This window comes from Vicugna pacos, unplaced genomic scaffold (assembly GCF_048564905.1).
Source record: "Vicugna pacos unplaced genomic scaffold, VicPac4 scaffold_202, whole genome shotgun sequence".
Taxonomy (NCBI): Eukaryota; Metazoa; Chordata; class Mammalia; order Artiodactyla; family Camelidae; genus Vicugna; species Vicugna pacos.
The window spans coordinates 93,733-121,292 of record NW_027328881.1 but is presented as its reverse complement, the minus strand read 5'-3'; the positions used below and the strand labels follow the sequence as shown (position 1 = coordinate 121,292).

The following is a 27,560-nucleotide window of genomic DNA, read 5'->3' as shown; positions in this document are numbered from 1 at the left end:
TCCAGTATTTTCAAAGGATGAGTTAACTTTTAAAATCAGATTGCCTCAAGCCAGTGATACCTATAGGAGAAGTGTAACCCAATGGCTTAGTTTCTTCCAGCTGCTATAACAGAAAACCATAATCTGGGTGGTTTATAAAGAAGAGAATTTGATTCCTCACAGTTCTGGAGGTTGGGAAGTTCAAGATCTAGGTCAAGCTACTTGTTCAAGACTGTCTTCTAGCTGTGTCCTCATATGGTGGAAGGTGAAGGAGCTGTCTGGAGCCTCTTTTATAAGGTCACTAACTTCATTCATGACCTAATCACCTCCCCAAACTGCCACCTCCTAGAACCATCACATTGGGGATTAGATTTTAACGTATGACTTTGGGGCAGATACAAATGTTCAGTCTCTAACACCAGAGAAAATGAGTATTGATTTAAATATATGATGAATGCTATGAGCAGCCTGTGTGAAGCACTGGAGTACAACACAGATCTTGATTAGACATCTTAACTCTACTAGTGACTGCCCATGATGAAAGAGGATTATCTCTTAATCAAAATACCTTTAAAAATATACAAAATGGCTATGAATAGCCACATGAATTTCTCTTCCTTGGTCATTAATTCTAATTTTTATTTCTGTGTTTGTGGGCATGGTTGAGAGTATTTAATCACTAAGGATGGAGAATAAATACATGCTTTTAGAAAAGGCAATTAATTTATACTTACAGAACATTAAAGAGAAAAACTTCTCATAAATTAACTAAAGTATCAAAATAATCACAAAATCACACATTTTTAGAGCTGGAATAAACCAAGATTTATTGTTCATCCTTCCCCTTTTAATTAGAATGTTGAATATCTGAAAAATGACTTGCTCAAGATTGTACAGTCAGAGCTCGATACATGTCAAGAATGTTGGCGTCAGACTTTCTCATTCAGAACTTTTTTAGGTCAAATTAAAGCCTAATATGACATCCAGACAAACTGAACGACGACTTGTCTAATGAAGTAAATACACTGAGGACTTATTCTGAGGCAAGTTTTAAACGCCCAACATTAGTGGTAGAAGACATCGTTCCCACTCTCCACAGATGAAGTTAACATGGTCAGAACAAACTCTGTAAAAGCCCGTTCATTTGCCTTCTCTTCCCAGCGGCCTTACTTTCTGCCCGTGGTAGGACTGCTGAGCGAAGTCGCGCAGACAACGCTCGGAAGCCAGTTTCGCCCTTTCCCTTCACGCCGGCAGCCCAAGTCACTCGGGGGATGAGTCGTGTCAGTTTCATCTCCAAAATCTCTCTTAAAGTGCACATTAGTCTCCTGGCCATTCCTAAGGTCATTTGCTTTGGGAAGGACGTTAGTACCTATTACCTTGACTACTGCAGACGAATTTCAGCTAGACTTTTCCAGTGCCCTCCCTACATGCTCCAATTTTTATATTGCCTCCAAATTAATCTTCTGAGCACAATAAAGTCAACCCTCATCAATGTGTTTCATAGAGACCTATTACCAACTGAATAAGTATCTTCTATTTCTCAAACATGTGAAGTAGGTCCCTGCTTCAGGACCTCTGTATTTTCTGTTCCCATCCCTGGATTTTTTTTTCTCATCTTCTTACAGATGGCTCCTTCTCATTTTTAAAATCTCTCTAAAAGTTACTGTACTGACAAGTCCATCCCCTCCCTGATTCCATCTTTCCCATAGCACTCAGTGTCTTAAGATAATTTTGCTTATTTTCATATTTGCTTATTGTTTGCCCTAATAAGCATGCAAACTCCACAAGTGTAAACATCTACTTGATTATTGCTGGATTCATAAAGCCTTGAATAGCATTTGGCTCTAAAAAATCTTTTAAATAAATACCGGAAGTAGTAGCTTTATATTCAAGAACTTCATTCTCTGACAGTCATCTTTTCAGAGATATCAACCATTTCTTCTTTATATGTACCTAAAAGCTTTCTGTTCCAACTAACTACAATTGCAGCCTGTGTCAAGCCTCATCTCAGGTTATTTCATAATCCAGAGGCTTGCAAGCATCACTGACTTGTAGATTGCTCGCTTTATTGAGGTCATTTGTTAAAACAGGAATTCCTTTACCTCTCTCCATGCTCCTCATAACTGAGTCACACTAAGATTCTGATTCAAAAGTATATGAAGCTCTATAAGAAACTTCCAAGTGACAAGTATGTACTGTCTGGTTTGAGAATCAGTTCCTCACCTACTGCTTCTCTATCAGCACAAAATTATCCATCCCTTAATTGCAGATTCAAGTGTTATATCTTGCTGAAATATTACACAATCTTATCTCTAGATAAATATGATTTCTCCCTATCTGCAGCTGTGTAACCCTCCAAGTTTCTCTTTTATGATTCAAATAAAATTATTTTACTGTGATGGTTAAATATGTAATATGTGTATAGTGCTTAGAACAGCTCTTGGCGAGTAATAACCTTCTGTCAACCATTACCTGCTGTGGTTGTTATCACTGCTGTATTTTTTGTTCTGCTTCTTTCTTCATCCCAGGAAAACCACCTGCTGCATATGCTCCTAGGCATGTGTACGAGATAGCTACCCTTAAAGGAAAGAGCTTCTCTGTTCGTTGGTTCATTTTCTTTAAATCAGCATTTCCTGCAGGTCATAGTATATTTTTCACTAAAAAAAAAATTACTAAATACCTGATATAGAAATGAAAGATAGAAAAATGAAAGGATGGAAATAAAAATTTTAAAAAGGAGGACAAAATGGAAAGAAGGTTGAAAAAAGGGCTTGTACTATTTTTTGAGTAACAATGACTGCTTTCTTACTATGCTGGTTATGGAATAGACCTCATTTTTATGTACATTTAAAATGTATTCTCCATGATTTCATTCCTGCTGAGAAAACAGATGGGAAACATTTAAGGCTGACCTTAAACCAAACGTGAATGGCGTGTTTCTTGTGTGTCAAGCACTAAGCATATTGATGAATGTATGAATAAGACCAAACAAACTCAATGTCTTTCAGTTCACAGACCTGAAAATAGGAGGGAGATTAAAAGGCAGAAAAGTAAACCAAGAATGATGTTTATGGGTGAAAAAGTGGGTGAGCATCTCACAGACAGAAGGCCAGGGTGTCAGAGGCTCACGTGAACGGCTTATTTAGGAAATGACCGACAGCTGGCGGCAGTTAAAGGTCGCTGGAGGGGGCGGGTGAGCGGCGCTGCGGGGCCCAGGGCGCGAGCCGAGCGAGCCTGCGGGCGGCGCTCAGCGAACTGGGCTCCACGTCGCAGCTTCCGGGTGGCGCTGAAAGGTACTGAAGTCGGGCAGCTGCATTCTGACACTGCGTTTTATACTTTAATCATAAATTACGGGAGAAAACCAATTAGGCGGCTATCGTGTTACATTCAGAACTGGACTTCAGTGGATGTAGAGAGGGGGTATATAAATATATATATTTAGTATTTAGAAATTCTTATCATATGTTGGAGATATTTGGCTAGAAATTTTGTTGACCTCAAGCCATTTAGGACCTTGGGAAGTATTTTATTTACATATATTCCAATTTTCATATATATATAGATAGATATATATCTATATATATCCCAATTTTATGCAGTGAGAAAACTTCTGACTAATATATGGTGAACACAATTCAATTGGTACTGCATTTTGACAAAGATTTTCTTCCCCACTCACAAGAGATAATCGTAGATGAAAATATGCAAAGAAGAGTGGAATCGTGGCAAGTGTACTAAACACAGTGTTTAGGGCTGGGTGCACACATTCACTTTTCAGACCACTAGGGCACCATTTAGTGTGATGCAGTAAGTTAGAAAAACTCAGCTTAATACCAAGGAATGTCATAGATACTGGAAATTACGAATCTCCAAAGGACCATAAAACCCTCAGCTAGAAGGAATGTTAAAATGTAATATAGTCTATTCTCAACTTCTACTGAGATTGACTGAACATAAAACTTCTCTAAGAGATGAGTATAATCCACACGTGTTCTAAACCTAAGAGGCTCTGAACTCCGGAAGGATCCTTCCAGATTGAGTGGGAAAAGATTCAGTGACAAGCCACCCTGACCCCTCGTTGGGAGATCTTCAGCAATCGAGTTGACTCTCGGTTAATGTGCCTGACGCATTCTTACTCTGTGGTTGTCAAATGAGATCAGATCTCTCAAATTTTCTGTCTCACCTTCCTTCTTCCATGTCTTTTTTTTCTCCCCAATACTATGATTATTTAACTTTACTTTAGCAAAAACAGAATATTCTTTTGCTTTGCTCACCTATCCATAAAAACATCTTTAAAAGGAAGAAAACAGAGAAAGAAAATTGACCACCATGCTATGGTCCAGCCTGGAGCTAAAGCCCCAGCATTTTCTGTGCAGTGCTTGTAAGAAACCACTCTTTGCTAGCATGATCGGAATCATTACAGGCAAGGAGGAAGCAGTGCAGGATAACAGAGAGAGAGAAGAATCCTTTTGGATAACAAATCTTGTCACTTCTCTGAAACTCACCACTCGTAATCCCCAATAAAATGCATTTAAATATTCATTACTTTGTAGGGTGGTACCAAGTGTCCAAAAAAACACTCATGTAAAAGAGCTCTGGGAACTGAGAAGTAACACGGCACACACGCTGACTCTGCTCAAGGAGGAGGCCCTCCTTATGGAATGACCGCCGCTTACCTGGTCTGCCCACAGGGACACGGCGTCTCCTTGCCTGCAGTTTTCACCTGGATTCACAGGTATTTGTTAACGGTGCACACATAATTATTGTGCATATTATTTATAAGTCTAGCAGGAACAAATGGTTCATGGAAAATAACTGAATCCATACTGTTAATAGTAGCAAATACATTGTAAAAAAGCAAACAGTAAATCTAATGTGAAAACATGCCATAGATTAAAATCCCTGTTTAAGAATCTATCAGTTCACTCTGATTAAGTTCCATGACCAACAAAATCAAGCTCTGACCCAAGAAATCAGAATGGTGGCTACCTCTGGAAGATACGGACCAGAAGATCATAAAGCTTCTGATGTAAAGAAAATATTTTATACCTTAAGCTGGACGCGTAGGGTCCAAGCTGGTATATACAAAGGTAAACATTCACTGAGCAGCACCTCTAAGAAGTGTGCCTTCTACTGCATATAAATAATATCTCAAGGACATCTTGTCCTGGTTCTCTTCTTACCTCCTACCCCTTGACAACACATCGCTGTCTCCTGGACACCTTTGTCTGTGCCTCATGCTAGCTGGCCTCCTGCTGGTCACTGTCATGTAGAAGAACTGACTGTTTCTTTGAAAAATATCCTGACTTTTGTCAGTGTTCTGTCTTAGTATAGAGCCCTTACATTCAAGTCTATGTCAAATAATACTATTTCCGTGTTGTTGTTAACAAGAATGTGACTTGTTGCTACTTGCGGAAGTCAATTCTGCTCCAGCAGACTTTTAGAAAGGGGTTGCTGAACCTGCTTCTTGTCACTTTGGACTTGCAAATTGTCTCTAGCTCTGCTTTGAGTTGTGGAAGTTAGACGAGTTATATAAACGATATCGGCTGTCTGAGGGTAGAGACAACTGAAGAACTGAATTCTAGTTGAAGGTCCTCCCCAGCGCGCTAGACGCGAAGCTACGTTACTGTTCTGTTGTCATTTTACCAGGTTCTGTGCCTGACTGGAAACAATCTGGGCTTTGCTTTAAACTCTTTAATGGCCTCAGGCGTGGTTCCGTATCACTGTGTAGTGTCAGCTACTGTTACCAAATTACAAAAGTGCTTGGTGTTTAGAATGATATAAGAACACATCATAGACGTGGTTCTTGCCCTGTTTTGGGCAGGATACCAGTTGACATTTCTGATAAGTGACATGCAGGCAGGTAACGTTTATTAATATAACCATCCCAATTACCTGTGCTTGGAGTCTGTGGTCAGTGGGTTAGCTGTTGGCTTGCTTTTTACCTGCCGGCTGCCAGGCAGTGGGGGAGGAGGGTCAAGGCTGGATGATGAGGCCGCCAGGCTGCTTGTATGTACTGAATAATGGTGACAGAAGCATTGGCAAGTTTACTACTGCAAACTTGTCATTTGTATTCCTTGCATATTTACTTTGTTCAGAGACTCTTCTGGGAGACGTACATCTCGTTGAACAACACAAACTTAAAAAACAACAAAAACCACTGTGAGATAAGTTTAATATCTTATAAAGCAAGATATTAAGTTTGCTTTATAGATGAGAAAATTGAGACTAGATGTTATTCTAAGTTTTTCTAAGGACACACACAAAATGTGGGAGCCAAAACACCATCTTTTTCTGTTACTTCATCTTCAAGAGTCTAGCATGTTATACTCCCTCTGAGCACACTGCTGACTGATATGTGCACAAGACTCAGTGCCACTTAAATTTAAGCAATGTTTCCGATCACCTATCTCCTCTGCATAAAAAAAATAGAATTCAATATATATGAAAAGCTGTGGACTGTACTTTGAAATATATGAAATGTGAAAACATGCCATACATTATAGGATGGATATATAATATCTAATAATTCTAATTCCATAATTAGGATGGGTAATTCTAATCATAATACACAGAAGACTTTATCTTGGTGGTAATGGATTTTAAATGGTGACTCTAGTTCTGTGATCGATAATCTACACTGAATTCCTTTTCTATAGTAGTAATTAAGCATTTGGGATATGACGCTTCCACCCATGTTATTTCAAATTATATCTCTAATATCCTTGTGAGGAAGATAATATTTTCATCTAGAATTCACTGATAAGGAAAATTCAGAGAGGTAAAATGGCTTGACCAACATCAGAGGACTAGTCAATAAAAGATGTGGGGCTCTCACCCAGGGCCTCTGGTGTTGAGAATACAAACTCTTTCTATACAACCTTCTGGCTATGTTTGTTTCACCCCGACTCCCAGCTTCATTACGTTCTATGCATCTGTTAAGATGCTCTCAGAATAATTGTGCTCATCTTTGAGCTTTACTGCCTAGCACGGTATTTGGTATAAAATATACTCAATGAATATTTGATAAATGAAAAGTCAGAAAGATGACTTACTTGCTACATCTCCATATAATTGTTCTATATGCTTGCTATTCACAACTGCCATCCAAGATCTCTGTAGACACATATTAGTCACTTGCTTTTGTTAAAGTTACAGTTTTAATGAAATGTGATCATTTATGCCAAAGACACAGAGGTATTTTTCATGACACAAATGCTTTCCAGGGCTCTTTCTTCAAATCTTGGCCAAAAACAAAAGGGAAGATTTAGAGTATACTATTACTGATTTTATTCATTACCATGAGAAAGAATTTTCCTCCCAGGTTCTCATATAAACCCTATTTAATCTGAAAATCAGTTAGGCAGTGACTTCCTCAATAACATCTCCAATTAAAAATAACATGTTTTCAGTTCATTCTAGGTGATAAGTAACTTCAACACACTTTTAAAACAAAAGCAGAAATAAGATTTATAGTTGACCCTCAAACAACGTGGGGGGTATAGATGCACTGACCCTCACCCAGTAGAAAACCAGTGTAGAATTTCTGACTCCCTAAAACTTAACTACCATGTTGACTGGAAGCCTTACTGATAACACAAACAGTAGGTTAGCACATATTTTGAATGTTTTATGCATTATACACTGTATTCTTACAGTAAAATAAGCTAGAGAAAATGTCATGCAGAAAATCACAAGGAAGAGGAAATACACTTACAGTGTGATGCTGTATTTACCACTACTGTAAGTTTCCGGGGTCTGTTTACAAGAGGAAGAGTCTTTCTCAGTTTCTACATCAATATCATCTGATATTATAGAAAACACTGTAGACGCTATACATACTAATAGCAGACATCAAAAAGAAAAGATAATGTAAAAAAGTCATTCATATTTATTTACAGATGTATCAATTCACACACTGATAATGAAGAAACAGCACTGTGATTGCTGTATAGTAGCCAAATATAATTGATATGATTGCTTCATGGTAACCTAGCATATACACTAATGAATAAATCATTATAAAATTTTTATGGAATTCATTTCAGCAGTCATATTCATAATATAATACTGGGTTCACTAAAAAACTCTGTGATGACAGACTGAATATGCTGTTTCTTCAATTATGGGAGAGTTAAGTGGTTTGTCTGTGAGTTTTTCCAAATTATCTCAAATCTCCAAGAATTATTCCAATATATTTATTGAAAAAAAATCTGTGTATGAGTGGACCTGCTCAGTTTAAACTATGTTGTTCAAGGGTCAACTTTATAACCAAGAATGCAGAAATGACTCCATCTGTATCACTGTAAATTGCATAATTCCCCTTTTTTTGTTCTGAGTTCTTTAATAATAAGAAGAATTGTTGTGTTTAAATATAGGTTCTCCAAAATTATACAGGGGCAAATTATTTATAAAATATATTAAATATGAAAATCATAGTTTTATTTAAAATACAAGTAAGGTTTAAGCACTTTGCTTTCCATTGCTAATGACTTACATGTTCTCTTATATACGTGCCATTGCCTATACAGTGAGGTTTTTACAACCACATGCTTTCCTTTAACTCTTTTTCATTTTATACTTAAGAAACCAATGAGAGAAAAAGTAAAGTGGGAGCAGAGTCTGTGTAAACTGTTTCTAAATTTAAGCAAGAAGCAACAAGCTTGTAAAAGCACAGCATGGTGTGAAAATCTTTTGAATTTCTAGTAGTGTAATATTCCTATTGGCTCTGGAACTTGTAATTTACATTACATTACATTACATTACATTACATAAATTTCATTTATATTTCCTTCAGGGAGATAAGGATTTAGAAGGGGGTGACAGACAAGTTAACAGATAATTACCAGACATTGTGATAAGTGCTTTCATAGAGAGAAGCAATTTGAAGTACTATTTGGTTTAGCAAATTGCTCTTAGACATATCGTGCCATCTGACACTCAAAGTAGCACTCCAAGTAGATAGAGTACAAATTACCCACAATGTCCCCATTCTACAGTTGAAAGAAGTTGAGATTCAATGAGTTTGAAATCATATAGCAAAAAAAAAAAGAAAAAAAAAAGGTTGGGGTTGGGGCTTAAAACAGGTCTTCTGATTTTCAACGCTGTGGCCAATCTAGTAGCTATATCTGTATGGTTAAAACTCCTTAATTATCTTGGGCTTAAAATTTCTATCCATGTGTCTCCAAAATGAGGGCAAACTATATTTAGTACTAGGAGGAATAATATTCTAGAAATACTTGGATTGAAATTCTCAATTTTGATGGCATTTCTCAGGTTTTTTTCTATATCCAGTCCAAACCCATTAAAATCACAAAAGTATGATATTTTAAATTTATAAAGTTTTTCTGAAATGAATCAAATTTATGAAAATTTTCTAAAATGAAAAAGTTCTATGAAAAATTTAGAATTCTGAATTGTTTTCAAAATAATTTAGAAAAAAAAAGGAGACCTATATAACCACATTTTGACATTTGTCACACAGCTATAGTATTTGATTCTGTGATAATAGTGAAAAACAACATTAATAATACTGCTAAGAATAGACCAATTGACCAGATGAGGAAATCCTGATGGACCTAAAACGCGTATGTTCAGTTTATTTTCAGACAATTTTCCAAAGCAATTTCAATGGGGAATGAAAGCTTTTCTAACAATTGGAGCTGGATATTGAAAAGCATGAAAAGCAGGATCTACCTAAAAACATTCACAAATACAGATTTGATGTGGGTCATAAACCTAAGTGTAACATCTAACATGTATAGCTTTCCAAAGGAAATATGGAAGGGGAAGGTCAGTATCTTTGTGACCTTGGTGTAGGCAGATAATTCTCACACAGAACCGTGAAAGCATTCGCTGTAAAGTAAAAAGTAATAGATTTGACTTCACTTTAAAAACCTTTGCTCTTCAAAATAAATAGTCAAGCCACAGGCTAAAGAAAACATTTATAATATATAGACCTAGAAAATGACATATCCAGACTATATAATAAGATATTACAACTCAGTAATAAATTACCACAAAAGCAAAATAACAATGGGCAAAAGGCGCTCAACAAAAAAGATATAAGAGTGGTCAGTAAGTACATTAAAGAGTGCAGAACGTTATTAGACATTAGGGAAATAGGAGTTACAATCATAATTATATACCTCTATTTATCTACTGTGTAGGAAAAATAATGAAAAGCTTCACATCACCAGGTGTCAGTGAGGAGGTGGTGCAGTTGGACACATCACTGGTGAGAATGAAAGATGTATGACTTTAGAGATTACTCAGCAGATTTTTCATAAAACTAAATATACACCTACCCTGTAACCCCAAATTTCACTCATAAGTGTATTTCCAGGAGAACACCTACATATATCCATGAAAGATGATAAGAGCAGCTTTATTCACAACATCTCCAAACTAGAAACAAGCCCATTTCCATCAGCGTAAGGAGTAACCATCTTTTGGTACACTTGCACAATGGACATTACCCTGAAGTAAAAATGACTCAGCCGCTTCTTGATGCTCTCCCTTGGGCAGAGGCACCAGCCACTGGCAGGCAGTTCTGGGCCATGAAGCAGCTGAATGCGGAGTGCCAGGGGTCCCAGGGCTAGTGTTGGCCCACTGGTGGCTGGATCCAGGTTCCAGGGTGGGTGATTGTGGGCCTGGGGCTACCAGCTCCAGTGTCAGCCTACTAGTTCCCAATGGGGCTGGCTGTGAGGTCCTGGGAGGTCCAAAGCTGGTGTCAGGTCACTGTTTAATGGGCATGGATTCTGGGGCAGCTGGATCAGGAGTCCAAGGTGTCTTGGAGCTGGTGTCGGCCTGATGGTGGGCCAGGCTGTGGCCTGGCAGGGGTGTCCTGATGCTGGTGCCAGCCTGCTGGTGGGCAGAGCCAGATTCCAGAAGATCTGGCTACAGAGTCTTGGGGGCCCCATTCTGATGTTGGTCCACTGGTGGGTGGCACCAGCTACAGACACAGCTGGATTCAGGGTCTAAGATCTCCAAGGTTGGTATTGATCTGCTGGTGGATGGGGCTGGGTCCTTGGTGGGGTGACTGAGAGGCCCAAGGCATCCTAGCGCTGGTGGTGGCCTGCTGGCAGTGTAGACTGGATCCTGACATGGAAGGCTGTGGGGCTGTGGTTGTCCTGAGGCTAGTTCTGGCCCACTGGTGGGTAGACTGGGATCTGAGGTCTCTGGCTGCAGGGCCCAGGGGTCCTGGAGGTGGTCTTGGCCTGTTGGTGGGTGGGCCAGGTCCTGATGGATGGCTGCAGGGCTCAAGGCCTGCCAGGGCAACTGACAGTGCGCTGGCGGGCCCTCTTAGGGATGGGGCAGGGTCCCAGGGTGCCCAGGGAGTCCCGGGCAGCTGGCCTGGTGGTGGGCAGAGCTGTATCCCTGCCTGGCTAGCTGCTTGACTTGAGCCATCCCAGTACTGGTATGGAATGGCCAGTGGCTAGGTCTGGGTCCTGGGATTAATAAGCCAGAGGGAGGATTCTAAGCCAGTGCCAGTGTCCTCATGGTAGAGCGAGCTCCTCAAAATGGCTCTCGCTGGAGTCTGTGTCCCCAGGGAGAACTCCAGCTGCCTCCGGCCTCTCCAGGAAGCTCACTCTTCAAGATCAGCAGATGAGTCTGACCCAGTCTCCTTTCAAACTACTGCTTCTGCCTTGGGTCTCAGGGTGTTAGATTTTGAGTGTGCCCTTTAAGAGTGGGGTCTCTATTCCCCACATCCCTCTGTCTCTCCCAAAAGTAGTCTCCCTGGCCTTCACCCCCAGCGTCCTGGGGGCGGGCTTCCTGGTGCAGGCTGAAGGTGGGGAAACCTTGTCTAGAAACTTCAGTTTAAAATGTCATCCTAAAACATGTATTTTTAGGGGGAACCTTTGCTTTTGCTATGCTTAGAGTGCTTAATTAATATTTTAAATATATTTGAAAATAAAGATGCTTTCCACATACTTGGACTCTGTTGCTTAGACTAAAGAGTTGTTAATTAACATAGACTAGGTTCTGCCTATTTACTGACTTACTTAAGCAGCAAGAATTAAATATTGGCTTTTCTAAAAATGGAACTACTGAGATTGAGATATGAGGAATGTGAAGTGTAAGACTAATAGTTCATGGTGAACAGTAGAACAAAACTGCAGCTTCTGTCAATAACTCTACTTATCAAACTTAATATTCTATTAGCTGCATGTTCTTTGATGATGGTGAGGTGACCAATGCATTATTTTTCAAAAAAATTTAAGCGTGGTTACTAATTGTGTCAGCATTATGTAGGACACCTTGCGTTTTATCTCCTTAGCTTGTTATAAACTACCACAATTAAAACACTTTTTACATGTACCTACTGACATTGGGCCATGCTATGAAGGCTGTTACGAGAAAAAGATACCCTGCCTCGCTATGCATTGTAAGAATTCCTCCAAGTTTTTATTTGTATTTATCTTTTGAAATTTGCAAGGAACATGGTCAACACAGAGCAAAGAAATTTTATATTTTTGCTGATGCTAATGCAATCAAGCATACACATAGTTTTAAAAGTCTTAATCTCAATGTCACTAATTTTTAAAAATTATTTTTTATTTATTCAGTTATGTATGCTAAACCCTTATGTGTTCATTGAATATAAATAAAGCCGCAATTTCATTAACAGAAAGTGAGATGAAGGGTGCAACATAACATGAAGTGACACTGGATCCCCTGGACAAGACAAACTTATGTTTTATATCATTAATGCTATAAAGATTTAGGTTTATTTTGTGTCTGGTACTTTCAAATAGTTATGAGCTTTATATCTTTTAATATCTTGCATTAACCAACTACAAATTCCTAGGGTTATTTAAAAGATTTCATATCTTTAAAAGACACATTCATTACTTGATTTTTAAAGACAAAAATCTCATACTGCTTACTTACAAAAGGCAGCACTTTGTGAAATCCAGACACTCAAACAAAAGGTTGGATTTTGCTTATTTTTTTAAGTTGATTTTTTGGGGTCTTTATAGGTGTCTCTACTGTAACCCGTGAGCAGTGCTCATGAAAAGTTGGTCTCTGACCCCTCTCTCAGGTGAATACGAGCCTTAAATGACCTCTAATGTTCACCATTCCCAGGCACTTCTCAGCTCAAGTCCCAGCTTACATCTCGATGGCTTTGCAGCAGAAGGGGAAGCTGTGTCCGTGTCAACATGATGCCATCAGACTACTTGTGGTGAGAGTGGGCAGGGACTATCCAGCCAGGACCTCTTCGTCCAGTTTTAATTTGTTGCTTATAGCCCTTCAATCAAAGGATTGACTGAGACTGAAGTGGGCTGTTGGCTGTAGATGAGGAACGGCCTTTTCAGACTGAAATTAATCATTCTAGAAATAAACATAATCTTACTTGTATCTCAAAAAGTAGATCACATTCAGAGATAGGATGGCCTGATGGGAGAAAGACTGCAGGAGGTACTAGAGAGTCTGCTTCTGGAATGACTGTCCTTCAGTCTTCTCTTAGAATCTTACAACTTGAGTGTAATTAGCAAAGAAAGTCTGCAAATGAGTAAGTTAAATACAGATGCTTTCTGTGAGACCTACTTACAGAAACATCTCCACTTTAGTTCACAGGGAATACAAGGGCGGAACAGCATGGGCACTGCGACTTAGGCGGGTGAGCTAGGGTAGTTGGTTAAGTATGTCAATGTCTATATTCTGAGGCTGAGAAGCTCACCTCCATTTCTCTTCCATATGTGGAAGAACACTGCCTGGGGTTTTCTGAGTATCAGCAGACATAATTAAATTCACAAAACAGTTACCGAGCAATTACTTTGCATCAGACAAATTCTAGGCACTAGGACCAATGTCAAATGATTAAGATTCTAATAGTCTGGGTGAGACTCATTGAATTTTAAGAACCTCAGAGATTAGTTTTGCTTAAGTAAAGACAATAAACAAGGAGAGAGGAGACACGGGAGGGTATGACCATAAACTCAGACAACTACTTAGGGTTTGGGAACTAACAAGTCAATGGAAGGGGAGGTAGTGTTTGTGTCACTACAAAGAAGCAGTGTAAGAACAGCTCTGGTGGGACAGCAAAATGCTTAGGAGACTAACCAGGGGCCAGAAGGCTTGGATTCAATTCCTGGTTCTATCACTTTCAGCTATAGAACCGTCAGCAGGTCACAAACCCTCTTTGCCTCGTTTTTCCCATCTGTAAAGTGGGGATGATCATAGTATATATTTCAGAGGGTTGCCAATTATGTTTAGTAATAATAATTATCTTTGTTAGTATTATTATTGCATGTGTTACACTTATTCTGAATCAAAAGTTAATAAAGCCAAATACTACTTCCGATTAAGACAAGTAAAGTGTTAATCTAATATACACTTTTTAAAACTGTATTTTGCTAGTTGCACTTAGTAACTAAACAGTCTACAGGCAAACACTGTATGTCCAACGTATAAATGACCAACCCCCTCTGCAGGAATCTATCATGAATAAGCTAGGTTTGAAGCAAGAAAATGTCATTGGTCACCACACAGAGAAATGAGATAGACAAGAAACAGAAGGAAGGAAAGCAGCGGGTCAGAGAGTCTGAAAGGGATATGAAGGCAAGCTGTGTTCACATGAAAAGTGAAACCAAAAAATCCAGTTAAGAAACTGGTTCTCATATGAGAAACAGAGATAATAATACCCAGCTCTTCCACACTGGGAAATAGTAAGAGTATTAATTTTTATTGTTCTGATCTTTTTGACAGGAAGCTGTCACCCATTCAAGGTACTGTGTCTACTATTATATTCCATACCCTTGCAACTTTGAAAACATTACTTGCATAAATAGTAAATAACTCAATAAAACTCAATGTAAAAAATCTAAAAGATACACTTGGAAACATTTTTCATTCTCTGTTGGAAAATTTGGCTGAAAATTTTAATTTAACTATGATGTAATCTACAGGACTTTCTCCTCTGCCATCTTGAATTTCAAGGACTTTGTAAACGATGAGTCAATGGGACAAAATATATGAAACAACTGTTTTCAGACACTGGACAACCAGCAGCATAAAAATATGATTCCTAAGCAAAGATAAACCAGTGAGCTGAGTACTTGAAGGTATGCATACTCTGGAGCACTGAGCAGGGAGGGGGAGATCAGGACAGCCTCACATGTTAAGGAGACAGAGATAAGAGTACAGAAAAGATAAGGTGATGAGAAGCTGCAGGGCAGCGATAAAGAGAGGAGGCACCTATGTAGAAACAGCACTAGAAATCTGCATGGAGTCCCCTTGAGTCTTTCCTGAAAACTAAGTCATGTATACGCAAGTTGAGCAAAGAACGGCTGAAAAGCTGCAGGCTGGACAATTCCCAGAGTTCACACAGGGTAAGGAGACTCTGAAGCTCTAACCAGTTTCAGTAGAAAAAAAATTCTTGTTGTTCAGCAGAGGCATTCAGTAGAAACCTCTAAAAAGCTATGCGTTGGAAGCAGTGTCAAGTTCTACTAGAATAAAAACTACTCTAGACTTCCCATAACAAAGCATAAGGAAAGCCTTGAAAGGATCAAGCTACCTGCCAGCACAAAGCTCAACACTCTTTAAAAGAAGGAAATAAAATCTAGACACTCAACAATGTAAAAATCTACAATACATACAACACACAAGTTAAAAAATCACCAGAATTACAAGGAGGAGAAAGTGACCACAATTAAGAGGAGCAGCAGTCAATAGAAAGAGACCCAGAAATGAACGAATACTGGGATCAGCAGAATGTGCAAAATGGTGAAGACCTGAAAAAAAAAAAAAGAACATGAGCAAACATACTAAAGAGATGGGAAAAAACATCCAAAAGAACTTCCATAGAGAAAGAAAAAAGAATCATTCAATGAATTAACAAAAAATTAAAGAAAAAAAATCAGTGAACTTGAAGACATAGCAATAAAAACTGAAGCAAAGAGGAAAAAATGCTTTAAAAAAATGAAAGTCTTAGTGACCTGAGGGAAAAATGTAACTTTCTAACATACTTGTAGTTAGGATCAGAAAGCAAATGATACTTGAAGAATTAATGGCAAAAACATTTTTCATTTTGATGGAAACTATAAATTCACAGATCAATTGATGCTCAACCACCTCCAAACAGGATAAATGCAAGAAAAGCACACCAAGATACATCATAATCAAACTGTCAAAAAATTGGCATAAGGAGAAAATTTTCAAAACAGTGGGGTACAAAGACGTAATATGTACAAAACCACAATAATAGGAATTACCACTGACTTCTCATGAGAAATAATGTCAGGGGACAAGAGAATGAAATCATAAAGTTGCTCAAAGAAAAAAAAACTACCTAATATTTTAAATCAAGCAAAAATGTTCTTCAAAAACAGAGGCAAAAATATGTTTTCAGACAAATGAACACTGAGAAAATTTATTCCTAGTAGACCTGCACTATAAGAAATCTTGTTAAAGGAGTTTCTTCATGCTGAAGAAAAATACTAGATAGAAACTTAAAATAATACTAGATAGCAACTATTTTAAAGATGCTAAGAGAATAGATCTTAAAAGTTCTCATAACAAGAAAAAATAATTTTCTTGTAATTATGTATGGTGACAGATGTTAACTAGACTTATTGGGGTGATCATGTCACAATGTATACAGATATTAAATCACTATATTGTACACCTGAAACTAATACAATGCTATATAAACCAACTATATCTTATTTTAAAAAGTAAAAAAAGAAAGAAATTCAAATCTATGTGAAGGAATGCAAGTCACTGGGAATGGTAAATATGTGGATAAATACAAATTTTTATATAAGCATAAACTTTTAATCTTCCTTAAAAGTAAAAAAAAAAATGGTAACAAACTGTTAAAAACAATAATAATAATAATAATACATCATGGAGTTTCTAAGATATATAGAACAAAGGTATGCCAAAAATAGCAAAAAGATTGCAGGGAGTTGATGGTTGGTAACACTCATATAAACTGGTATAGTGTTATTTGAAATTGGACTGTAATAAGATAAAGATGCATATTGTGAATCAAAGGACAACTAAGAGAAAACAGAGCAGAGAAGTGCAACTGACAGGCCAAGACAAGGGCTAAGTTGGAATGCTATAGATACGAATCCAAAACAATGCAGGACAAAAGAAATAACAAAAAAAGATGGAAAGATAAAAAATAAATGGCAAAACAGGAAATAACCATACCAGTGAGTATATTTTTGCAAAGGGTATAAACATCTCAATGAAAAGTCAGAGATTGTCAGGTTGGATATAAAAGCAAAACTCAGCTATATGCTATCTACAAGAAAACCAATTTAAATATAAAAACAGACACATTAAAAGTTGGAAGATGGAAAAAGATACCCCTCCCCAACCATGCTTTGGAAATATTTGTCCTGGCTTCACAGATTCCCCTGGTCCCAGCGTAAAAATCCTTTTTCTGTCTTCTGCATGGGTCTATTACCCACTCCCAACAGATGAGGCAGCAGTGCACTTACAATTCCTTAGTAGTTCAGCCTGTAACATAGGCAACTCATCCTACCTGTTCAAGCTCTTTCCAAAGTAATACAATTTTCCTTTTAAGTATTTTTCACTTATCAATGTCCTTACTGAAAGCGATATTGTCTTTTCAAATACTTTAAATTTTAAACCCAATGAAATTACCTGCCAGTTCTTAGAGTTTTAATTCATTCTCTTGTTTATCTTCAGTTAGTTCCATGTTAGCTTGATTACTAAAACAAATTTACTTAACCGAGCATTGCATGTTAACAGTACATTTCCGTGCAATCCTTTGTGTAAATTTAAAAAATGTCTCTAACAATACAAATGTCCTCCCAAGCACTCCTGTCAAAAGCTAAATATTTGGAAGCTATGAGGAAACTGTCTTGAAATAAAGCAGTAGATGCCCAGGCTCAGTGACGCTCTCCTGTCAAGCAGCCCACCGCACAGGTGGACAGCCACCACGGACCTCGCAAACCTTGCGGGGCATGGGAAACCCAGGCAAAAAACCGTGACATCCTGGTACTTCTTTTGTGGTAAGAAGTAAAATCCTTTTGCTTCTGCCCCAGAAATCTTGCATCTGCTGTCAGCAGCCACAAAACTGGCAGGCTGACTTGTTGGCTTGGAAGAAGAGTAAAAACCTCAGACCCCACACAGTTCATGACAGTCATTGCTTTGTCCACCGTGTAAAAAATCTACGCGTCTTGAGAACAGGCACTCTAATAACCGGAGGCTGTGAGTCTCCTGCCACTTTGTCTAATTATAGTTTGGTGTTCTTAAAGGTGTTCTTAAAATCTTAAACTGTAATCTGACTTCCATTTATATTTTAAAAAATTAAATGAAAAACTGAAACTGAGGAAATTAAAGAGATCAGGTTTCACCAAAGTCTTGAGACTGCCAAAGGTCTATGGCACTTGTAGAGCCCCAGCTCAGTCAGCTAGCAGGATTCCCAAGACAGATGAGGCCTCTTGGTCAGCGTCAGGGCCGACCACACCCAAAGGCAGGACACAAGCCCAGTCAGTCTTCGCTGCCTGGTTCCTCCTTCCCTTTCTGGTCTGATCTCCCCTGAGTTTACAAAAGCTACCTGGGTTCTCTTATCTACCTTATCTGTGGAAAATCACTTAACAAATTACTTTCCTAGTTAGGTCTTTTTGGCAAAGTGCTATTAGATTAAACAGTATCTCAGGCATGAAATTTCAGATATTTAGAGGCTCTCAAATACAAATACAAATCAACATGTTCCATATGTATATATGTATACGTATATATGTATATGTATACACACACACATGAAACTCCAACCAAAATAATGAACAGAGAGAGTTAAAAATAAGATTTAACTTTTGCCTGTTAAAATATCAACACATTTAAGTCCATGCATAGACCAGCCTTTGAAAAATACAGAAAGACACAAAAATCATTTAATGATTAGTGTATATTATACTTATATTATGCACGTATTCCTTATTTAATCTTGAATAATCCGTGGAAGATATTAAGCCTTTCTCAAAAAATTGCTCCTTTTCCTCTTGTTCTTCTACTGTGTCCAGTCCTAATCCAAGAACACCGTGATTGAGCTCAGAAACTACTATATCTAAATGGAAAGCACAAATATATTTTATTAACATACAGAATTTTGATAAAATTAATTTAATGATGCATCTTTTGACATTATATAAAAAAACTTGAAAAAATTTAAAACATATTTAGTCTTACCCACCAAGTATAGCTTTACATTCACAACATGTAAAGATATAAGGCTTCTCCAGAGGTGTAATTTTAAACCTTCTAGGAAGATATTAAGTCTGTCTACATACCTCAGTAAAGGAGGCTCCACAATAGTTATAAATTAATTTTTCTAAAAATTCTAATTATAAGCATAGTAACCTGTCAACTCATGGCCCTCACATTTCTTACCAGTGGGTTCTAAGCTGTCAATCCTTAAGACAGAAGTTCCACTGCCCTTAAGAAACTGAATCCCTTCAGACTCCTCTTCTATTTCCATAATAGTCTTCTTTGTTTTCAAATAGCTCATATTTGTTCCAAGCAGTCCTAGGGATGGGATTTAATATAGTTGGATATTTATATTAAGAAAACTGTTTTGACTATTATGCATGGGCGGGGGCAGCGACACCGGGAGTGGGAAATGGGAGCAAATCCCCGCGCTAGCATGGGGCAGCCCCAATCCTGCCATCTCCTGAGCACACCCCGACTGCCTCCCAGGAGCAGGCTGACAGAGAGAAATTCTTTCCAGGAATTTCCTGCCCCCAAGCCAGGCAGCGGGGGAGATGGGAGCAAGTCCACTGGCTCTCCCAGGGCAGCCCGCCGCCTGCTCCCGGGGCCGGGCTGCCCCCTCCCTCCCGGCAGCACCATCAAGCACCCAAGGCCCACTGGCGAGAGGTTTGCAGCCCGGGACCACCTTGACCCGTGGGCTCTGAGAAGGCACTGGGCACAGGGGGAGGGGTGGGGGAGTGGGAGTGGGGTCAGACACCCGGGCAGGCATTGGAACGGCCTGCAGCCCCGCCCGCCCAGGCCGGGAACCTGGGACACAGGGCTGTGTGCCCCCACTCTGCCCGGTATCCCTGTCTGGAGGCTGTCGCCCTGGTGATCGGAACCCGGACCGCCCCGCCCCCGCGAGGTGAGGGGTGAGGGGGTCCGCTAGGGTATGGGTGCACTCCAGGTGTGGGGGATCCCGCGGGGAGGGGGGACAGGCTGAGAGGGGAGAGGGGTCGCTGGGAGTGGAATTGACTCGGCTGAGGGTTGGGGGCTAATTCCTGGATGAAGGGTGAGGGGACTACCTCTGGATGGTGGGGGGACCCGGGGTGACGCAGGAGGGGTCCGCTTGGTTTGTGGGGGCTGTAGCTTAGGACGTAGTGGGGCGCAGACGGGGGCGGGGACTTAGGGGTGAGAAGGAGCCTTGTCCTGGGGGTCCGATCAGTCCGGGACCGGGCCTGGAAGGGGGTGGAGAGGCAGTGAGTGGGTTGGGGTCGGCGAGCAGGGGGAGTGGGGCTGGGGAATGTGGCCTGGCCCGGGGCGGTGGTCGTTCTAGTTGGGTGCTGGGACCCTGTGGGGTGCGGGGTGGGGGCGTTGGGGTTGGGGACCTGGCCAGCCCTGGCCGCGGAGTGGGGCCGCCCCGCCCCGCTCGCGGGGACCCTACTGCGGGAGCCGCAGCCTAGCGTCCGCGCTGAGGGTAGGAGGGGGAGGGGCGCGCGCGGACGCGGGAGCGCGCCCAGAGCCAGTGGAAGCCGGGCGGGAGCCGCGTGCTCCTGGACCAGCTCCCTGAAGAGGAACGCGGCCTGGGGTCTGGGCCGCCTGCCGCCTGCTGTCGCCTCTGCTGCCGCCGCCCGGCTGGTAAGGGGGCGCTGGTGGGGGCGCGCAGGTCGGGAGCCGGCGGGTGAGGCCTGGGCTGTGCAGCTGGGGAGGCGCACAGGGAGGGCTGCGGAGGTAGGTGAGGTCCTGGCCGCGTGGCCCGATAGGACCCTGAGGCGGGCCCCAGGCCCGCCGCCCTGGTTGGGCCCCCCCCCAACATTAGTGCTCACTGAAACCCGCGTCTTTCTTGGCAGCCGCTCATATGCGGGCTTTGGAGTGTGGGAACAGCCCCGGGAGGTGGGAGGGCGCTGGACGGCCCCGGAGCACCTCAGACTGGCCCTCAGGCCATGGCCGGCCCGCGCGGGTGGGCCCGCCTTGGGAGCGGAGGCCGCCCCGGACCCTGTGGGGCACCTGCGAGCTGCAGCAGAAGAAGGGGCGAGGCCCGGCCTTTGGGAGCTTGTTAGCCTGCCCCCGGAATCCAAAGCTTTTGACAAGTGTATTTTCCGTCTTCTGAGGAATCTCCCTTCTGTTTTCCACAGTGGCTGCGCAAAACTACATTCCCACCAACAGTGTGGGAGGGTTCCCTTTTCTCCACAGCCTCTCCAGCATTTATCCTTTGTGGATTTGAATGATGACCTTTCTGACTGGTGTGAGGTGATACCTCATAGTAGTTTTGATTTGCACTTCTCTATTAATTATCGATGTTGAGCATCTTTTCCTGGGTCTGTTAGTCATTTACCTCCTCTCTTTTACAGCCTCGGATTTGATTCTTCCTTTCTCAGCCCACGTTCACTTCCCTGGCTCTCGCGATAGTTCACTGCTGCTTGATCATTGCCTTCCTAGTTCCCGTCTGTCCTTCTTGTACCTGTGTCTCCCAGCAGGGCAGTTTTGATCTTTGGACTGGGATAGTTCTTTTTTCTCCAGGATTCTTGCAAATAGCAGATGCCTGCCATCTGTGACCTCCCCCTAGAACTGCAGCCATGTTCCCACAGTCCTGGTGACAGACGCAAACGTCTGGGGAATGGTCGTGCTCCCAGTCTGCTCATACCTCCACACTGGGTTTTGCCAAGTACAGCTTCCATTGTCCCTTTGCTTCCTCGTTTAAACATCTTCAGCGGATTTCCACTGACAATGAAGAAGACAGAGCTGTCTATTTATCCCCCAGTTTTACTTCCCATTTCTGCCTGCCTTGGAGGTTGTGCTCAGTACTTTCTGTGCTTCTCAGCCACCTGTTTGCTTTTGCCACACCCTGCTCTTAGATGGCCTCTGTCTGTTTCTCCTACTCAAAGTCTCCTGTGCCCTCCTAGATGTAATTGAAATGTTAATTCTGCAGTGAAACCATCCCTGATCACACCCTGTCTCCCAGATGAGAAGGGATCTCTCCTTATTCGGAACCTCCCTTTTTGCCCTGTGGTGTGGAAACTGAAGGGAGACAGGGACAGTCTGATCCACGTTTGTGTTCCCTGCATCTCTGTCCTCGGTCCTGCCTTAAGGTCATGCTCAAGAAATACTCCTCGAAATAAACTGAATGGGAGGTCCAGTGAATCCTGCTATGCTGCCTCTGTTCATGATAATTGACTTCTCACCTACTATAAAATTTTCAGAGAAGTGTCATGAGAGGTTATATATATAGCTCCAGAGTGAAGTTTTAACAACAGATCTACTCCGTTCTGAAAGATACGTTTGTTCTTTCGTTTTACATCATTAAATTCCTTTTAGTAGCTAAACTCACACATTTTCAACTCTTCATCACGAGTTTGATCTGTTTTTCCTGCAAATCTCAGTTTGAGAAGCTGAGTAGAAGGAATGAAACCTGCTTCTAAGGTGTCCTACTAAAGGGCCAAGGGTAACTGAAGCACATCTTTGAAATTAAGTGTGACCCCCCCCCACCATTAATCCATCAAATTTTGCCAATGACGCAGCAAAACATATTGGCATTTGGGCATCTCTAGTGATTACCTGTGAACACGTATCTTTGCCATTTGGACTGTGCTTCTGGTTTTCCTCATCACGCTCCATGGGGTTTACACCTGGGTCTGGGTGACTCCTGGTTTAGAGCTGGCAGGTGGCTGGAGCCTCTGATTTGGTGCTACCGTGGAATGGCTCCTGGCCTATCTTCCTCTTCCGGGCTTCTCAGAACCTGCCAGGGCTTTTGCTGTGTGGGCTGTGCTTGCTCTGCTCCTGTGATTTGACTGAGATGAGTGCCATGCTGATCGACCCCCGGTTTTCTGAAGGTTATACACCCCCAGGGTCTGGGACATCCGGGAGTTCTCGTTTCTCTTGAAGCCCCCCATCCCAAACCCGTCACCAGCAGCTTCAACTCAGAGGCCCCACCTGGCGTGCCGCTGCTGGCCTGAGCTGGCTCCCTGCCCCACCAGACCCTGGAGTGCTCCCTGGTCAGCGACCTGTGATGCAGCTGCGATGGTTATGGTGCGAACAGACTGTGGTCTGCCTCAGTGTGAGAGGGAGTATGTAACCCTACACCAGAGGGAAATACAAACGACACAGTGCTGTAACATCGGATCGCTTTTTAAAACATATTTGTGGCAAACTTAAAAAGCATCCTTGTAGTAGGGCTAATATGATCTTCCAGTGTTAATATGAAAATGGCTTTGTAGAAGCAACAGTCTATAGAAATCATAACTGACCTTCTGGGCTGAACATCCTTTTTGCCAGAAAGAGGCATTCAGTGTATAATACAGACTAAGTACAGTGATTTATAATTAACCACTTCTAAAGTTGGCGAGGTGCTAAGTAAGGATAACATTCCTTCTTCAGCTGGTTAGCATGTTTGGTAATCAGGCAAATGCAATGACAATCAGACGTCACAGTCTAGAGCCCAGTGAAATCAAATTCACTTCTCTTGGTGAAATAATTATGACAACACAAGTATAATGAAGTTTAAGCTTTCTGTGATATTTTAGAAGTTCCGTTTATTTATTTTTTTAATTTTATTTTTTATTGAAGTGTAGTTGATTTACCACATTAGTTTCAGGTGTACAGCAAAGCTTTTCACTTATGTATGTGTATATATATGTGTGTGTGTTTGTGTGTGTATATATATATATATAGTAGTTCCATTTTAAAAGGGAGATATCCACAATGAAGTATTTGTATTTACTGAAATCAGTTTTACAAAGTAGATCTCAGTATTTGTTTACAAATATGGTGCCTTCTTGTGATCAGTGATCTTGACAGAAGCTCAAGAATTGAGGTCTAGAGACTTGTTTTTTGCAAGCAGGATTTGTGCTTTTAAAGAGTTTTGGGAGATTTGGAAGGCAAAGAACATTCAGTTAAACATTTGATTAAAAACATAATTTTGAGGGGGAGGGTATAGCTCAGTGGTAGAGTGCATGCTTAGCATGCATGAGATCATGGGTTTGATCCCCAATACGTCTGTTAAATTTAAGTAAACAAACAAATAAATAAACCTAATTACCTCCTCCAGAAAACAAAACAAAACAAAACAAATTTTAAATCACGTGATTTTGATTGATTTCTCTATTCCTTGGATAGAATAAATAAAACCTTGGGTAAACATAACTACCACGTCTGCAGTGCTTGCTATGAGCTGGACATTGTTCTAAGTGCATCATGTGACTACGTAATCCTCAAAAAAACACATTTTACAGATGAAGAAACTAAGGCCCAGAGAGACTGAGTTGTGAGCCTGGAGTTCCCTGCTGCATGGCAGAGCCAGACTTCAGACCTGGCCACAGGGCTCTGGGTCCATGTCCTCCTCTCCACCCTCTGATGCCTCCATAAGTCAAGTCTCTGCTGAATGTTTTTTGTTTGAAGTTAGCTTGGCAAATTCTAATGGCACACTTCTTTCACAAATTTTAAATGTCAGTATTTATGGAACTTTCACAACAAGCATTTAACAAAAGTCTAAGTGGAGCTAGTGAAGACACACCAACAGAACATCAGCCCCAACAAATCCCTGGGTCTTACCCCAGACCTGCTGAATCAGGATCAGGGCAAAGAGATGGGGTGTGGAGGGAGAGAGAGAGAGGAGGGGTGGAAGACACCAGTGAAATGTATTTCTGAAAACTCCCCAGGGGATTTCAGTGCACAGCCAGAGTTGGGAATCACTGGTAGAGGGTCTGCATCTTTTTTTAAAAAAGCCTTGATTGGCTTCTGAAATAGGGATGAATGTTGGCAGATGTGTCTGAACATGTTGGGGATATACATGGTGACACAGAGCATCCAAGAGAAAAATAGAGCATTTCTTATGGTCTTCACATTTTTAATACGATTTTACCTTTTTTCCTGGTTCCTTCCAATTCTCTTGTTAAAGATCAAAACTTTTGTCCTGGAATTTGTAAATATTAGCCACTGGGCAGGATCGCCACTTCCCCACCAGCCTCTGTTGCCCACATCTGAGAATATGGTTTCACCACAGCTATTGAAACATAGGAGATTTATCATTTATTTAGCACACTTGTGGTTGCCAGTTTATGGTGAATTGCTCCTGGCAGGATGTATTTCATTGGATGTACGTTTTCAGAGATTATTATTAATGTCTTGATTCCTCATGTTCACCTTAGTTCCACGTGGGATTCCAGAACTTAGAGAAAGAATATGCATGGTTTTAGAACATATAGAAATCATAAGATGGCCATCAGAAAAATCTTGTCCTAATACTTTTTTCGTAGCTATTTGACTATTGTTGTGAAAATAAGCATTCCCCTTTTTCACAGCAAGTTGATTTCTATAGAAATACTAGCCAAGGATTATAGGATAGAAGTGAAATGAAAATGAAGACCCACATGCTGTCTGTGTGCAGTGATGGCAGAGTAAATGCCCATGACTTCACCGGTCTTTTCCCTGGTCCTGTGTGTGTGGCAGTGTCATGGCTGAAGAAGTTCAGCAGGGCAGGCTGTCTAAACTGGGTTCTGAGCCATTCATAGGTGTTAACAAGGGCCTGCCAGGGGTTGGGAAAGACTTCTGAACTGAATAGTAAGAGCTCATGAAAGATGGAGAAAATGAGATTCCAGCAGAGTAAATCTATGCCTTTGACTAGGAAGAAAATTAATCTCTCCCAAAGTGAATGAAAGGTTATAAAATCCTTTATTTTAATTTAGCTCTTTGGTTTGTGGAAGAGAAAAAAAACTATATTAATCATTTTTATTTTGGAATCGATGGCATAACAGTTCATTTGTTTAGGAATGAATACTTGAGGTTGTGCAAAGAACTTTGCTTTCTTTTTTTGATTTGATTAATGATGTTTCCTGCCAAGGATGATTAATTGTTCTGTGGATTAAAGTCACATTAGCACAGTGACATTTAGGATTTCAGTCATGATGCAGTTCAGAAATTATTTGGAAATGCCAGCAGAGAAGATATACTGGAGAAACTCTGTCTTGAACTTTGAAGTGCTGGGTTGAATTAATGGGGTGGAACCCAGTCTTTATGGGTAGAGACAGACTGAAGAATCTGTCACCAAGGTTGGTTTCCATGTGACTGACATCTTCCCAGCATCCATCCTTGTCAGGCGTGGCTTCTGGCTCCTAAGCTGCTCACGAGGGTTAAGGACCAATGTCATCATCCAGGCTCATATATTAGGCAGGAACGTGTATATAAAAGATTTTGAAAAGCATTCAAGAGCATCTTGTTTAAATCACCTGTAAGTCATAAGAATCAACTGCCATGAAATGACAGCTCATAGTGAGAGACTTACAACTTGACAAACACTTCTTAATCCTTTAGAGCAGTTGAAACTTTGGAAAGCTTATGGGTCTTGACATTTCCTTCTATTTATAGATCAATGACTAGCATATGGGTCAGGTCAGGATAATCTTATCAGAAGCATTTACAAATATTAAGCATTAATATGAAATTGTTATGTCCTTTACAAGGAAAACAAACTCAAAAGACTACTTTCATAGTCTTTTGAAATAATAAACGAGCTTTTATCAGCCTGCATAGAAGTGTATGAAGTTCTCAGGTTAAAAAATGGAAGAGTTCATGTGTTTCCTTTACTCAGAGGGCTTGGAGTTTCCAATAAAAAACTGAAATTGGCTCACAAAAGTGTCGCTTTTGGTATATCTTCATTATAAATTGTACTTTCCAAAATATGTTTAACCTTTTAAGGCATGTTTAGAACAAGCACGAATAGAATGAATCATTTTTAATTTCAGAAACTTGACACATTTCTACTATCTGTGTCTTTTTGAAGTAGTAGTTTATAGGGAAACATCTCTGTCCTGTGCCTCTTTTTTCACTCTTTTGAGGTTCAAGATCATTTGTCAGATACTGCTTTAAAGCCTACTGTAGACCTGAAATTTGCTCTGTGTTTTAGACATAAAAGTAGAATTCAAAGTTTTAATATGTCTATACCTCGAACACGTAAGTCTAAACGAGAGGATAAAACATGTACACAAAATAACCATGATCTAAGTGAGGTTGTGATTTAGACGCTGGAAATTCCTGATTGCCATTTCCTGTAGGGGTATGGGATGTGACTTCTGTTGAAAGGTCTGTACCACAGTGAACAGCCCTCGAATATTTATGGAAGGATGAACACTGAGGGGGCTGCAGGCATTTTATATAAAGGTCTCTCCTTCGGTTGAGGATGGGGAGAATACCTTGATGACTTTTATACTTAAACAAAAACCTAGGTCGAATGTTATTTTACTGACGCAGGGATTACACATGTGCGTTTTGGTAGACTGTCCGGTTGACCATCGTGTTTGTGTTTTTCCAGGGCAGTCGAAGTGAAGTAGGGCCAGTCGGACCCCCAGGACCACCAGGTAAACTGGTCAGTAATATTTCTAGTCTCCAGCAGCTTATTTGCTTCCTATAAAATGCAACAA

General features: G+C 40.7%; 1 long non-coding RNA gene across 1 annotated transcript; it reads right to left on the bottom strand.

The window, feature by feature from the left end:
• Positions 1 to 18,766: 18,766 nt before the first annotated feature.
• Positions 18,767 to 20,277, bottom strand: LOC140695385 (uncharacterized). Its single transcript, XR_012071116.1, has 3 exons — positions 20,235 to 20,277; positions 19,354 to 19,488; positions 18,767 to 19,030 (listed from the first exon to the last, which is right to left on the bottom strand). It is a non-coding gene; the product is annotated as an uncharacterized lncRNA (long non-coding RNA).
• Positions 20,278 to 27,560: the final 7,283 nt, after the last annotated feature.